Source organism: Lynx canadensis, chromosome C2 (genome assembly GCF_007474595.2).
Source record: "Lynx canadensis isolate LIC74 chromosome C2, mLynCan4.pri.v2, whole genome shotgun sequence".
Taxonomy (NCBI): Eukaryota; Metazoa; Chordata; class Mammalia; order Carnivora; family Felidae; genus Lynx; species Lynx canadensis.
The window spans coordinates 114,683,151-114,700,256 of NC_044311.2; the positions used below are offsets into that span (position 1 = coordinate 114,683,151).

The following is a 17,106-nucleotide window of genomic DNA, read 5'->3' on the forward strand; positions in this document are numbered from 1 at the left end:
TAATAAGTATATAATGTCTTTATAAACATGCTCATATTCATGATATTACTTTAATAGAGAAATCCTACTATAAGATGAAATACAAAGAATGACCAATTTTGTACAAACATGTGTACCCATATAGATATTTATGGCAATTTTCAACTATAATTGAGAATTTTTTTTTAATGTAGAAAGAGAGAGAAAGAGGCACAAGCCCGGAAGAGGGGCAGAGGGAGAGAGAGAATCCTAAGCAGGCTTCACACTGAGCAGAAGCCTCATGTGGGGTTTGATCTCAGGACCTGAGTAGAAATCAAGAGTCTGACACTTAACCAACTGAGCCACAAGGTGCTACCATAATTGAGAAATTAAGATTGTGGTGAGGTAACAAGTAAATTTTTTATTACTAACTATAATGATTTTCCCAGTAGCAATGTAATTATTTCTTGCCAACTGTATACAATATTAATTATCTATTACAATAAATATAGAATAATTAAATTCTTAAGGGAAATATATGACAAAACTATGAATTTCCCAGTTAGAAAATTAAAACACAATACTTGAACAAAAATCTAGTGCCAGCATTTAATAACTTGTTTTTTAAAAATCAAAAGGAAGTGACATTTTTTATCATGCTCTCATATAAGGTAACAGTACTAAGATTCATCCTCAGAGATGACTTTTGATTTATCTATGTCCAAGTATTTCTTAGAATATATTTGCAAGTTTTACTATATTTAAATGTTTATATACTATTTTTAGTGTAAGGCCTACAAAAGCATTTTGATATACATTTTGTTATATCCCATGAACACTCTTTTTTTTTTTTCTGTGTCTGTTGATGTTGTAACTTAACAACAGAGAAAATTATAAAATCCTGAGAATGGAGATAAAACTAAATTTAAAGTAATAATGTTTATCTGATATTTTCATAAAAACTATCTGCCAACAGTTTTGGACCATATGTTCAAGCTAGCATTTGCCAGATGATTTTGCTCACTATTTTATTGAAACCTCAGTTTGTTAACAGAAGTCTTGAAATGTGCACATGCACAGAGACATGTAGAAATGGTATCTCATAATTTGCAGGCTGCCCAAACTGTTCAAAAGGTGAGCTATATACAAGAAGATATTTACATCAAGTTTCAAATATAATTCCTTTCTATGGTTTGAAACCATTTTTGTTAGTGAAGCAGATAGGTCTTTGATATATAAATGTGTAGAGGGGGTTAATTGCTCCCACTACCACCAGGCTATTGAAAATAATTTTTCAATAATTATTTTAATTTTGGTAAAAGAAAAACATAACATAAAAGATTACCTTCTTATCCATTATTAAGTGTGCAGTTCAGTAGTGTCAATCATATTCACATCATTGTGCAACAGACCTCCAGAACTTTTTCAAAAGTTTCTTACAAACCTGAAGCTCTGTACCCCTTAAACAACAATCGCCCATATCCCCCTTCTCCTAGGTCTTAATAATAACCATTCTATATGACATTTTTATCCGGCTCGTGCCTGTGCTGTTTGATTTTTCTCTAACCCACCTCAAAACTTGATATCCAGGAATATACAAAGTCTTTCCATTCCAGATTCAGGGTGTCATTTTAGGACCTTCATCCACATTCTTTCCATTGGTTGGGACACTCCCACCTCTTGTTTAAGTAACTTCTTTTTTCCGCACAGATTTATTGAGAAATAATTAACATGCTTTACTGTATAAGGTCACATGATGGTTTGATTTACATACAACATGATGGTTTGATTTACATATATTATAAAGTAATTACCACAATAAGTTTGGCTGACATCTATTTCCTTATATAGATAAATAGAACAGAAAGAAAAAGGGGAAAAAAACCCTTTTTAATGTGATAACTCTCAGCTTTACTGTCTTACTTTCTTATATGCCATACTGCATTATTAGCGATACTCATCTTATTTTACATTATATCCCTAGTACTATTTATATTATAACTGGAAGTTTGTGACCTGACTACCTTTCTCCAATTCCCCCTCCTCTTACCTTTAGTCTCTGGTAACCACAAGTTTTTATAGCAGCATTATCAACAATAGCCAAATTATGGAAAGAGTCTAAATGTCCTCTGAATGATGAATGGATAAAGAAGTTGTGGTATATAAATATATATATAAATACATAATGGAATATTACTCAGCCATCAAAAAGAATGAAATCTCTTCATTTACAATGAGGTAGATGGTGCTAGAGTATATTACACAAAGCAAAATGAGTCTGATTTCTTTTTGTATGCGTTAGGTAGAATTTTTTGTTTTGGTTTTCTTTTTGTTTTTGTAGATTCACATGTAAGTGAGACCATATAGTATGGTCCAGCTTATTTCACTGAGCGTGACACCTTCAAGCCTCATCCATGTTCTCACAAGTTCTTTTTTTCTGGTTGAATAATATTCCACTGTATGCACTTGGGTTGTTTCCAATTCTTGGCTATTTTAAATAATGCTACTATGAACATGGGGGTGCAGACATATTTTCAAATTAGTGATTTTCTTTCATTTGGATATATTCCCAGGGGTAGAATTGCCTGATTGTATGGTAGATCTATTTTTAATTCTTTGAAAATTCTCTATATTATTTTCTATAGTGGCTGTACCAATTTATAATCCCACAAACAATGTGCAGGGTTCTCTTTCTCCACATCCATGCCAACATTTGCTATCTCTTGCCTTTTTGATGATTGCCATTCTAACGGTATGAGGTGATATTTAATTGTGGTTTTGATTTGCATTTCCCAAATGACTAGTGTCCTTAAGCAGCTTTTCATATATGTGTTGGCCTTTTATATATCTTCTTTGGAAAAATGCCTATTGAGGACCTTTGCCCATTGTTTAATTGAATTATTTGTTTTTTTGCTATTGAGTGGTAAGAGCTCTTTATATATTTTGGATGTAGGTATATGGTTTGTAAATATGTTTTCCCATTCCATGAGTTTTCTTTTTACTTTGTTGATTATTTCTTGGCTGTGCAAAAGCTTTTTAGTTTGACGTGCTCTTGCTTACTTTTTTATTTTATTGCTTATGCTTTAGGTGTCATATCCCAAAATCATTACCAAGACCCAAGTCAAGGAGTTTTATTTCTGTTTTCTTCTAGGAGTTTCAGGTCTTACAGTTAAATTGTTAATCCAATTTTAGTTAATTTTTGTGAATGGTGTAAAATATAGTTTCAGGGTTTTTTTGTTTATATGTGAATATCCAAACATCCCAGCACAATTTGTTGAGAAGACTGTGAGTTGTTTTTAAGTTTATTTCTTTTTATTTTGAGAGAGATAAAGCAAGTGGGGGAGAGGCAGAGAGAGAGTATGCCAAGCTGGCCCAGTGCTGACAGCATAAGTCTGACGCAGGCTCAATCCCATAAATTTTGAGGTCATGACCTGAGCTGAAATCAAGTGTCAGACACTCGGGTGAGTGAGCCACCAGGTGCCCTGAAAAGAATGTTTTTTAAATTCACTTGGTACAATGGTTTTCTTGTCAAATATTAGTTGATTGTATGTGTTTGAGTTTATTTCTGGGCTCTCAATTCTGTTCCATTTTTTCTATTTTTTCTGTTTTTATGCCAATTCCATACTATTCTAATGATTATAGCTTTATAGCATAGCTTAAAATCAGGAAGTATGGTGCCTCCTGCTTTACTCTTTCTCATGATTTCTTTGGCTATTGGGCAACTTTTCTGGTTCTTTATAAATTTTAAGAGTATTTCTTCTACTTCTGTAAAAAATGACACTGGAATCTTGATAGGTATGGCATTGAATCTACAGATAGCATTTGCTAGTATTGACATTTTAATGGTATTAATTCTTTCAATCCATGAATACAAGATACTTTTCCATTTATTTGTGTCTTTGATTTTTTTCATTAATGTCTTGTAATTTTTTAGTGTAGAGATCTTTTTCCTCCCTAGTTAAATTTATTCTTAAGTATTTTATTATTTTTTACCCTATTGTAAATGGGATTGATTGCTTAATTCCTTTTTCAGAAAATTCGTTGTTAATGTATAGAAATCTACTGATTTTTGTACATTAATTTTGTATTCTGCAACTTTACTGAATTCATTGATTAAATCTAACAGTGTTTTGGTTAAATCTTTAGGATGTTCTATATATAAAATCAGGTCATCTGCAAATAGAGGCAATTTTACTTCCTCGTTTCCAATTCTGATAACTTTTTTTTTTTGACTAATTACTCTACCAAAGCTTGTAGTACTATATTAAAGGAGCAGTTATATTGGGCATCCTTGTCTTCTTGATCTTAGGGAAAAAGCTTTCAACTTTACACCATCAAGTATGTTGTTGACTATGGCTTTAACATTTATGGACTTTGTGATGCTGAAATATGTTCCTTCTATATCTAGAATTTTTGGCATAAATGGATCTTGAATTTTGTCAAATGCTTTTTTGCATCTACTAAGATGATTGCATGATTCTTTTCTTTCATTCTACCGATGTGATATATTACATCAATTTGCTGTGATTCAGCTCCTTGCCTGGGTATGGTCAAACTAGGCTCTAGGGTCAGCAAAACTCTCCATTTGACAATCTGAATCAGGAAGATCTGCACTCCACAGAGTTCCCTGGTCAGAGTGCACACCCTTTTTGTCTCTACAGATAAGCAAAACATCTGGTTGGGATTGCTACTTGGGCGCTTGCAGGTATGAACTTGGTTTGACAAGATCTGTGTATTGGTTGTTTCAAATCCCTCCCTCATTCTCCATTACAGTCAGACTCTTAGTGCTTGAGTCCTGCAGATTCCCCTGCAATCCCTGTGGTGTGAGGTGAGAGTAAGGGCTGCTTCAAAGCAACCCACAATGTGGCGCAGGGTGCTGGCTGTCCTACTGGATTCTCTTTTCTCACTGAGGTTCTCACCAGAGGCTCAAGGGAGACCTCTCCAAATGGTGCTATGCTGTTCTGGGATTGGGACAATGCAGTTACTGTGTACCTGCTTCTCCTAGTCTTTTCATGCAACCTGTCTTTGTCTCTATGGTACAGTGGGTTGTTTTATTCTGGAATGGTTATTAGTTGTTCTTCTTATGATGGGGAGCAAAATCAGGAATGACCTATGCCATCATCTTGGTGATGTCATCCAGTTTTTTTTCTTTTTGCCTAAACCATTTTATTGAGGTATGATGGACACAGGAAATCTGTACATGTTTGATGTTTACAACTTGATGAGTTAGGAGATAAGCATCTGTCAATGAAAACATCACCATTATTTATGCCATAAACGTATATTTCCTAAGTTTTTATTTTTAGTTATAGAAAATGTGAAAAATTAAATAGCTTTCAAAGAAAATAATGCCTACTAGATTATCTTTCTCCTCAGTAATTATTAGTAGCACTACACTTGGTAGTTTATAGACATATACTCTTAGTGTTGAATTATTTAAAGCCTTATTGATTTAATTGTTTTTTTTAAATTCTTTATTCTAGATTGCTTTCACTAAATTTTACTTTAAATTTACAGTGATTATTTATTCATCCAATTTCCCTCACACTCACTCCTTAGCAAGAAATACTAAAAATGTATATTGGTAAATATCTCTTACAATTGTATTCTGCTTATTGTTGGAGACCTTGATTTTTTTGAAGAATGCTGTTATACATAAATTCCCACTAATTTTTATCTGCAATATTTCATTGCATACAATGTGCTGATTTATTTTATATAGAACTAAGTTATTTAAACAACTTAGAATAAATATTACTTGCATATTTGTAGGTCGAAGTAATACAATTTGCAAAAGCAAATTACTATGTTTCCTGTTAGATTCCTTTAAGCTTTAAACCTTATCATTCTATAATATAAATACTAAGGTGTTGGCAAAAGTTGACAAAAATATGTATGAAGTTTGGGGAAGTTTTCTATTTAATTCTCAGAAAATTAGTTGATGTATTTTTCAAAAATGCTAGAATATTTTAAGTTAGGATAAGTCAACAAGAATGTGAGCTATCCCCAGTCTGCTGTTGACCTCTATAATCATGCCATTCTCTTTCTCTTGGGGTTTTTATAATTATTTCCTGGAGGAGTGAGGGTCCAATACCTTAGGCAAAAGTCATCTACAAAGATCTCACCCAAAGAAACTTCATTCTCCGGAGAACAGCTGTCCCCATTACAGCACTGCTCTAGTATTCCCTCTAGGCATAATTAATTGGGTGAACTCTTAAAAACTTGTATTCTGATAAGTGAATTTTTTTAGGGTTGATAAAAAGTGAGATCGAGGACTTTTCACAACCAAGAACATGTAATGGATAAAAGATAATTTTTCCTCAAGATATTCACTTATTTTTTCTCATTTTTCTAACTCATTTACATTAATATGAACAATCCATATGTTTAATATTAAGTATACATTAATGTAGTATATATCTTGGATAGTGTTTACCAAGATGTAAACTATAGTTCTATTTCAAATAGACAATAGTGAAGCTTTTATCTTGTGGACCATTTTTAAAACAGGCTCCAGGGATAATTCTGAAGTAGTTTGTTCTGCTCATTAGTGCTATCAGAAGATATTGGTGTCAATAATTTCTAAATGGCTTGTTTAACAGCAGATTCAACCATTTGTAAATAATGTCCCTCAAAAAAAAAGTACTTTTTTTGTGTATCATGGAATAAATGCTTTTTATAGTAACATAAAAATGGGCAATGTTTTATAAGGTGATACTCAGGAAAGTTCAGATTTTCAAATATATTTGTAGAACAAAGAGATAGATATTTACAATGTATTTTTTTAATGTTTATTTATTTTTGAGATAGAGAGGGGCAGAGCATGAGAGGGGCAGAGATAGAGGGAGATACAGAATCCTAAGCAGGCTTTAGGCTCTGAGCTGTCAGCACAGAGCCCAACAGGGCTCCAACTCACAGACTACAATATCATGACCTGAGCTGAAGTTGGACACTCACCTGACTGAGCCACTCAGGTGCCCCTACAATGTCTTAATAGAGATATAATAATTAATATTTAATAACATTTCTGGTGCCATAATAGCAAACATTTTATTGTGCCATAATGGCAAATATTAATACAATGATGACATTAATCTGCTATCAGGAATATAGAGAAAATCCCGTTATTTCTCATTTATAATAAAATGTTTATTTATCTGTTGTGAAATATAGCCATCATAAGGCCAAGGCAAAATATCTTGGTTTCATTTTGAAGTCTAGATTGTCTGATATAAGTATGGCCACTCCGGCTTTCTTTTGTTGACCAATAGCATGATAGGTGGTTCTCCATCCCCTTATTTTCAATCTGAAGGTGTCTTTAGGTCTAAAGTGGGTCTCTTGTAAACAGCATATAGATGGATCTTGTTTTCTTATCCATTCTGTTACCCTATGTCTTTTGATTGGACCATTGAGTCCATTGATGTTTAGAGTGAGTACTGAAAGGTATGAATTTATTGCCATTATGATGCTTGTAGAGTTGGAGTTTCTGGTGGTGTTCTCTGGTCCTTTCTGATCTTTTGTTGCTTTTGGTATATATATATATATATATATATATAATATATATATATATTCATCTTTTCTCCCCTCAGAAACTCCCCCTTAAATTTTCTTGCAGGGCTGGTTTAGTGGTCACAAACTCCTTTAATTTTTGTTTGTCTGGGAAACTTTTTATCTCTCCTTCTATTTTGAATGACAACCTTGCTGGATAAAGAATTCTTGGCTGCATATTTTTCTGATTCAGCACACTGAATATGTCCCACCACTCCTTTCTGGCCTGCCAAGTTTCTGTGGATAGGTTTGCTGCAAACCTGATCTGTCTTGCCTTGTAGGTTAGGGACTTTTTTTCCCTTGCTGCTTTCATGATTCTCTCCTTGCTTGAGTATTTTGTGAATTTGACCATGATATGCCTAGTTGATGGTCGGTTTTTGTTGAATCTGATGGAGGTCCTCTGTGCTTCCTGGATTTTGATGTCTGTGTCTTTCCCCAGGTTAGGAAAGTTTTCTGCTATGATTTGCTCACATAACCCTTCTACCCCTACTTCTCTTTCTTCCTCTTCTGGGACCCCTATGATTCTGATATTGTTCCTTTTTAATGAGTCACTGATTTCTCTAATTCTTAAATCGTGCTCTTTTGCTTTAATCTCCCTCTTTTTTTCTGCTTTGTTATTCTCTGTAATTTGTCCTCTATATCGCTGATTCTCTGTCCTGCCTCATCCATTCTTGCCGCTGCTGCATCCATCTGTGATTGCAGTTCAGTTATAGCATTTTTAATTTCATTCTGGCTATTTTTTACTTCTTTTATCTCTGCAGAAAGGGATTCTAATCTATTGTCGACTCCAGCTAGTATTCTTATTATCGTGATTCCAAATTCTGGTTCAGACATCTTGCTTATATCTGTGTTAGTTAAATCCCTGGCTGTCGTTTCATTGTGCTCTTTCTTTTGGGGTGAATTCCTTGGTTTTGTCATTTTGAAGGGAGAAAAGGAATTAATGAGGTAGAAAACTTGAAATAAAAAAAATTAACATTAAAAAAATATTAAAATTAAAAATTAAATACACACACACAAAAAAAACATATAGATGATGCTAGATCCTCGCTATGTTTTGGTCCGGGTGTTGAAAGTGGTTTGCCAGATTAAAAAAAAAGGGGGGGAGGGTAGAAAAAAAAAAGGAAATCATTTGAGAATTGGAAAAAATGAATACACTGAAGTAGACTAAAATGAGATGATGGGGTAAAATAGAATTTGAAAAAAATATACACAAAAGTAAAGAATATAGTAGAAAAATATTAAAGAAAAATATTTCTAATAAAAATTAAAAATAAATATGATTTTTTTTCGTTTTCTGTATTTAAGAAAAAAGAAAAGAAATTAAAAAGAGAAAAAAGATAAAAAAAGAAAAAAATTAAAAAACAAGAAAAAATTGTTTGAAAATTTGAAAAAGTGAATACACTGTAGTAGACTAAAGTAAAATGATGGGAGTAAGATAGAATTTGAAAAAAAATTACATAAAAGCAAAAAATATAGTAATAAAAATTAAATAAAAATATTTTTAAAAGAAATTGAAAGTAAAAATGAAGTTTTTCTCTTTCTGCATTTAAGAAAAAGAAATGAAAAAGAGAAAAAAAGAAAAAGAAAGAAAAAAATGAAATTGTTTGAAAATTTGAAAAGGTGAGTACACTGAATTAGACTAAAATAAAATGATGGAAGTAAAGTAGAATTTGAAAAAATTTACACACAATAAAAATATAGTAATAAAAAATACAGATATTTTTAATAAAAATGATTTTTTTCTCTTTCTGTATTTAAGTAAAAGAAAAGAATTGTAAAAGAGAAAAAGGAAAATGAAAAAGAAAAAAGAAAAAAATTGAATAGATGAACCTGCTAACAGATTGAAGTAGGACTGAAATTGCTTCATTTTCCCCTAGAAGTCAGTCTATGTACCTCTTTATAGTCCATAAATTAAGCCAGTGGTGAGGCTTGTGTTCTTGAAGAGCGAAGTTGGCCCAGTTTGGTGGGGCTCAGTATAACAGTTCTGCTCTCCACCAGATGTCACTGCTAGCCTACTGGGGTGGATTGTTGCGGTGTTCATAGGTGCCTATGCACGTGCACGGGAGCGGTAAAAAGGGGCCATCCAGCTACCCAGTCTGTTCCGGATAAGCAATCGTGCACTGGTCCTCTGTCTTCAGCTCTTGTCCACTCGCTGCTTTTTCACTCTCCATGACCAGGCCCCAGGAAGAGTACCTCTCTCCTGAGTTTTGTCTCTGATGTGGCTGTTTTCCCCGGCCCCTTACTTCTGAAGGACTGCTGCGGCTTTGATCCGTTCCACACCTCTGTGTGAGGGTCTCACTGAGCAATGGCCGAAGGAACAATGGCCGAATATCAGCTGCACCCAGGAACGCCCACTGGACCCTGCTGTTGCCGGTGCCCCGAGACTGCGGCCAGGTGCCGGCCTGCCCCCAAAAACGTTCACAAGACAGTGTAGCAGCAGCATTTCAGGGATTATGGAAAATCACAACACACATTTGGCACCAGGCTTCACCCTCAATGACCTTGCCCCAGCACCAGCGAATGTGGCGGCCTTCCAGGGTGTGCTGGGACCAGGTGTCCTCAACAGTCTCTACCAAATGTCCTTCCAGCAGTGAAACTGCTTTTCCCCATGTGGCCGAGAACCTCCCAGACCCCTCTCTGTTCCTGGGGATTTGCCCTTCCCACCAAAGCACCACCAGCTGTGGAGCTGCAGAGTTGCAGCCTTTGCACTCCCCTTATTTACAGTTTTAATGGAATTTAAACCCTCTCCTTTCTCCTTTCTCCTTTCTCCCTTTTTAGTTTAGTCCCTGTGGCTGTTTCCAATTTTCCACTTTCTCTACAGCTGCTTTTGGGGAGGGGTGCTTTTCCTGAATTCTGCCCCCTGTCTCTGTCCTCTCTCCCCCTGCAAAAGCACCTCCCTGCTCGCCATGGCTTCTCGCTCCCCAAGTTCACTTCTCCATGCCACGTACCTGCTGAATTCTGTGGTTCAGGTTGTGCAGATTATTGTGTTAATCCTCCAATCAGTTTTCTAGATGGGTAGGATGGTTTAGTGTTGGCCTGGCTGTATTTCATGGACGCGGTACACACAAAAACCTTCCATGCTGTTCTGCCATCTTGGCTTCTCCTCCAAAATATCTTGGTTTCAAAAGGTCCCCTTTGGGCTTAAGAAAACCAAAGAAACCAGTGAACAGAAAAATGAAAATAATATATGGTTAATGTTTTTAATTAGTTATAAACAGAGATTACAGTTTTTCTTTCTGCTTGTTATTGCTGAGGCTTAGTGATTTAGTCTCAATACAGTATATTATTACAGTTAAACTTATAGTATGGATAAACATAGAATTAGTTCTTATTGAATTGTTTTCCCCATTTGAATTTTATATTGTTTTCCTTTTTTTTCCAAAATTTTTTCATTCTCATTAATCATCTGGCAACTATTTTTTACTTGAATTTTTAGATGTGTTTAAAAATCAATATTTATACCTGAGGTGTGGGTTCCATTTTTTCATCCATCTCTTTACCACATATCAATCTTATCTACTTTTTCTGTTATCTATCTCTATAAATTGAAACATTTTTTTCTCTTCAGTTATCCTTGTGTATTTTAGAATACAGGCTAAGCTATTATACATGGAGCTCCGGGCTTAAATGAGACATAATTTTATCCCACTCTTACTTAGAAGTCACCAAGTAGATAGTTCAGGCTCTTAGGGAAGCTCAGCTCCACATGATCATTCATGCTGGAGCTAGAGAAATTGTTCCTTTATGTGATTGAACAAGAATTCTCATTATGTTGGCTATTCAATCTACAGAAAGAAAAAGAGAGTGAAAGTCTAGTGCAAGCAATTTCCTTTCAAACAAAAGAATGAAAAGGAACTCCCCCCTCACTTCCTAGTTATTAGATTTTAGACAATTGGCTACAAAAAGCTATGTACAAGAGAGACAAGGGTGACCATATTCCCAGCCAACTCACTATTGTTACATTTAAAGGGAATGACACATTTTGGGTAGGCATTAGCAATGTGCTGTATAAAATTAGAAATTTTTGACTAATATAATATTGATTTTTTTTTCTTTTACAACCATCAGATAAACAATTTGAATTCCTTTTGTCTACAGGTTCACTTGGACATTTTCTATCATTTCTAATTCCCTCTACTTCCTAAATGAAGTCAAAGATATAGTAATCATTTTCTAATGTACTTGACTACTTAGGGCTGGATAACTTTGGAATGTATTGACTATTTCTAAGAAGTATTACAAAATGTTCATCAAACTTTTCCTTACTTAAATTTATTAAATTATTAGTACCAGTCTAATCCTTCCACAACTTGACACCACCAAATTTCACCACTTTATCTTGTATTGAGGCCTATCCATTCTTTAAATCCATACTCTATATGTTTACCTTTATGGCTTTGCTTCTACTGTTCTCTTTGCTTAGAGTGTTTACTTTTACTTTTATTGGAAAATTTCCAAACCCATAAAGCCCAAATGTTATTTTTTATTGTCGCCTTTTCTTTTGCCATAAGAATTGATCTCCATGTTCTGAAACACTATAATATTTCTACTTATTTTACTTATTTACCCCATCCTATGGTAAAATAGGGAATATAATATAACACAGTAGTTTCTAATAGGATGGAGTAATTTGCTGCAGACCAATATTCCTCTCATGAACAGTAGAAAAGGTAGAGAATTAAATAAAGACATCAGAAGTAAAGAAGATTAGAGGAATTAAGTTTCTGGAGGGGTAGGATCATATAGTGGTGAGCTGACAATCTACAGACTCATTTTTTTTTCCTGAGGATATTTTGCTGATGTTGGTCATTGTTAAAAAAACTTAAAATATGAATTTGCTTGGGCAGAATAGAACTGTTGTAGGAGATCATAAAATTCAGGGCTTTGTTCATCTCATGGGATATAGAGAGAAGTAAAAGGGATTTTAGAGGCTTCCAATATACAATGTTACATGCCCCCCCAAAAACATTTGCCAAATTCTGAAGTCATGTGGCTGGAGATATATGCTTCTACTCAAAAACTTTAAAAGTAAACTGGAATTTTCTAAAGTATGACTGTATTGAGGAGACAAAGAGTTGAGTTCAGGACTAAACAAAGAAATAAGACCTTTCAGAAGAAGTAAAGCTCCCAACAAGAATCTTGGAAGGTGTAGGCACTAGGAAGAAGGCAAACTGGAGACACACTGACATTTATCAAAACTGCAATTTGAAAATCAACTCAGCGAAATCCTGGAACTGAAGTGATCCCAATTTGTCTGTTTGCAGAGGAAAGAATGAACTGTCCTTGAGTTAAATATAACCTTTAGCCTCTGATATTTTGGTGTCATGTCAACTTCAACAAGATGTTCACATACTTAGCTGCTAACAGGATTATTTGCCAATAATTCACAGAAAACCCAAAGAACTTTCCAAAGTATTTGCCCTGGTTAGAAATTCCCTTACTGGGAGGTCTGTTTCCTCAGGTGGGTCCAATGGTATTATGAAATATATACTTCTCTTTTAAAAAGTTTTAATGTTTATTTATTTATTTTTTGAGAGACAGAGAGTGTGAGCACAAGCAGGGGGAGGGGAAGAAAGAGAGGTCAAGAGAGAGAATCCCAAGTAGGCTCCATGCTGTCAGCCCAGAGCCTAACGCAGGGCTCAATCTCATGAACCATGAGATCATGACCCGAGCCAAAATCAAGAATTGGACACTACTGACTGAGCCACCCAGATGCCCCTGCAATATACCCCTATAGATTAAAATAAGATTGGAGATCCCTAGAAGCTACATATTTGCTCAGCTATCTCTTTCCCTATCCTGCCTTTCTGCTTTCATTGTAGGATTTTCTTGACAGGCACTCTAACTCAAGCTTTATTTTTAAAGAACCCATCCTTTGAGAAACTCTAAAATTATTTTTACAGTCCTGGATTTTATTAAAAGTCACCAAGAATGCAAAGCTAATATAATACAAACCAAAACACAAAAGAGAAGCAGACAATAAACATGATCCAGGTTTTGAAATTAGTAGATAAGAAATTTAAAATAAATATAATTATGTCTAAAAATAGAATAAAAATGGGAGGAAATGAGTACATGTATGGAGAATTTTACTAAAGAATTAGAACCTGTTAAAATCAAATGTAACTTGGGGCACCTGGGTGGCTCAGTCGGTTGAGCAGCCAAACTTCGGATCAGGTCATGATCTCGCGGTCCGTGAGTTTGAGCCCCGCGTCGGGCTCTGTGCTGACAGCTCAGAGCCTGGAGCCTGTTTCGGATTCTGTGTCACCCTCTCTCTGACCCTCCCCATTCATGCTCTGTCTCTCTCTGTCTCAAAAATAAATAAACGTTTAAAAAAATAAAAAAAATCAAATGTAACTTCAAAAACTATAATTGACAGGTTTACATAACAGAAAACAGAATTACTCAACTCTAAGAGAGGTCAGGGAAAAATATGCAAAGTGAAACACTTTGGTATGGATTGAATCATGACATGATGTACTGAAGCTCTAACACCAAGTATCTCAGAATGTTACCTTATTTGGAAACAGGAATATAAAAAATTGTTTTTGATGCTTATTTATTATTGAGAGAGAGCATGAGCAGGAGAGGGGCAGAGAGACAGGGAGACACGGATTCTGAATCAGGCTCCAGGCTCTGAGCTGTCAGCACAGAACCCAACACGGGGCTTGAATCCAGGAACCATGAGATCATGACCTGAGCCATAGTCAGATGCTCAGCTGATTGAGCCACCCAGGCACCCCTGGAAACAGGATTATTGTTCATGTAATTGATTAAGATAGGGTCATACAGTAAGAGGGTGGGCCCTTCATGCAATATGAACGTTGTCTTTATAAGAGGAGGGCAACACAGAGGGAAGCCAGCCATGTCAAGGCTCAGAGATACAGAGAGAATGCCATGTGAAGGTGGATGCAGATTGGAATGGTGCATCTATGAGCCAATGATTTTCAGTTGTCCCGAGGGGTAGGAGATAGGAATGGAAGAGATTCCCCCTCACAATTCTCAGAAATAACCAATCCTTCTGACATCTTGACTTTGGACTTAGAGTTTTCATAACTATGAGAGAATAACTTTCTGTTGTTTTAAGGTGCTTAATTACTGGTAATTTGTTATAGCCACCCTAGGAAACTAATATACATGAAGATGTTTTTTTCCAAAAAAAGGGGAATTTAATAAAAATAAATAAAAGACATAGAACACTGTAAAACGTACATAGCTGGAATACCAAGAATGGAGGGAGAGGATTGTAAATAAATTATGTTTGAAGTGGTTGAGAATTTTCAAACACTGATGTAAGACATTAACTAGCAACTCACAGAATCGAGTGTTGTACAAACTCTGGTATAAGTTTAGAAAAAAAAATAACATGAAAATAACACTTCTGCAAATTGCAGACAAAAAATAAATCTTAAATGCAGAGAGAAAGAAATAAGTCTGCACTCAAAGAAATGAAGCCAAAAGCCAATCACAAGACAACACTGAAACTATGAAAAGAAGTAAATGCCAAGCTTGTCTTTTATATCCAGTGAAAATAGCTTTTAAAATGGCAAAAAGCAATATCCATTTATATGTAAGATGTAGTGGACCATGGCAAGTCAATGATCCTATTGCAGTAAATCTAAAAAAGCCAAAATAATAACAGAAATATATCTTGTAACTGTGGTAAAAAAAATCAATGAGAACTAGATGAATCAGAATTTCAGAGAGAACTGAACTGTTCAGATGTATTTTGGTGATTAATAGATATTTTTCTGAGGGTTCTTGCTTATTCAGTGTGGAGGTTTTGAATACTCAAAAGATATTTGACCTCTGAAAGAAAAAGGGGAAAAGCTCTCAATGGTTTTGTGGGGTTAAACTTAGAAATTATAAGATTAAAGGACCTCAAGCACACAGCCACGTTTCCTCCCCAGTGGCTCTTTGCTGAATTCTGGGGCTGCATACAGGACTTAACCTGTAGGCCCAGTACATCTTAAAATCACAGTAGCATTTCAGAGGTCTTTCAGTGTTTAGAAAGCAAAATGGGTGGTGGCCCCTGACTAAAAAACATGTCCAATCTTTGACTTCAAGTATTTGCCATAACGTGAAGCTACACGTTATGTAGCTTAGAAAGCTCTGAAGGTCCAACATGTAAAGAAGTTGGAAGTCATCAGTTCTATCCTGACAGCAAGAAGAAAGCTGACAATAAACTAAAAACCAACAATTCTTCTTGTGAAGTCACAAGTCAGGCCACTACTGCCCCAAAAGGAGAGATAGATGAACACAGAGAATCATAGCTTACTGGAAACAGAAGTCATTGCTGTCATTACTGGAGCATGGTGGGAACATTTAAAGGGTGACTGACTAATTGTCCAAGATTTAATGTGCACTAGTTCAAATATAAAAACTCCTGGGGCTCAGTCTTTTTTTTTAAGTAATTAATTTTTATTTGAGGAATTTTATATGTGATTCCTTCCACTGTCCATCACTGTAGTTCCTCCAAAGTCAGGATCATAATCTTCAAAATAGCCATTTTAAAAATAACTTTTTTGTTCAATACACAGTTAACGGTCAGTCCAGAGTTCTTTCGTTGGGCTTCTTTGATCTCCACTTGAATATGGACATATTTCAAAAACTCCCATCTTTGGGATCCAGTTTCTTTAGGGCCCTAGAGGTCAAATTGTAGGAAGTACACTGATTGCTATTTTGGCAAGTGATCTAAAATTATTATTCTTTAATTGTTTCTAATATCAAAAAGTCTCGTTACTTCCACTCCACTCCATGAGCCTAGCAAAAAATGTTACAGGTCTCATTGTCACCACTACAATAAACTTTCTGTGATGGATGCATAACCTGTGTCTCAATCTAGCCACTTCTGGGCTCAGTCTTATTGAGGAGGCACAGTTTTGTGAATTTTACCTTCAGAAGTTCTACCAGGTTATCAGGGTGAAGATTAGAGGAAAATCTTGTTCTTCCTGTAAGGGCCGGGGGATGGAGAACAGCTCATTTTAAAATATGCTTAGAGCTGGGTACCTGGGTGGTTCAGTCAGTTAAGAGCCCGAGTTCCACTCAAGTCATGATCTCAGGGCTCTTGAGTTTGAGCCCCACATAGGGCTCTGTGCTGACAGCAGGAGCCCGGAAGCTGCTTGGGGTTCTGTGTCTCCCTCTCTCTCTGCCCCTTCCCCACTTGCACTCTGTCTGTCTCTCTCTCAAAAATAAATAAACATTAAAAAAAATTATTTTGATAAAATATGCTCAGATCATTCTGTTCTCCACAAACACCTAAAGTCAAGGGGATCTGTTTCTTGAGAAACAGACTTTAGTTTCACAAAAGCCCAAATGACAAGGATGTGGAGCAGTAGAAATGACCATTCCCTGAAAAAGAAATGACGTATTAAGCTACAAAAAGACATGGAGGAAACTTATATGTATATGGCTAAGTGAAAACAAGTCAGTTTGAAAAGTCTACATACTGTATGTCTACTTACATGATATTCTGGAAAAGGAAGAAGTATAGCAATGTAAAAATATCAGTGTTTACCAGAGGTTTAGGGAGAGGGAGGAAAGGATAAATAGGTGGAGCATAGGACATTTTTAGGGTAGTGAAACTATTCTCTGAGATAC

At 35.4% G+C, this 17,106-nt stretch overlaps 1 non-coding gene across 1 annotated transcript; it reads right to left on the reverse strand.

The window, feature by feature from the left end:
- Window positions 1–16,277: 16,277 nt before the first annotated feature.
- Window positions 16,278–16,383, reverse strand: LOC115524370. Its single transcript, XR_003972072.1, has one exon. It is a non-coding gene; the product is annotated as a small nucleolar RNA SNORA1 (small nucleolar RNA).
- Between the last annotated feature and the right edge of the window lie 723 nt (window positions 16,384–17,106).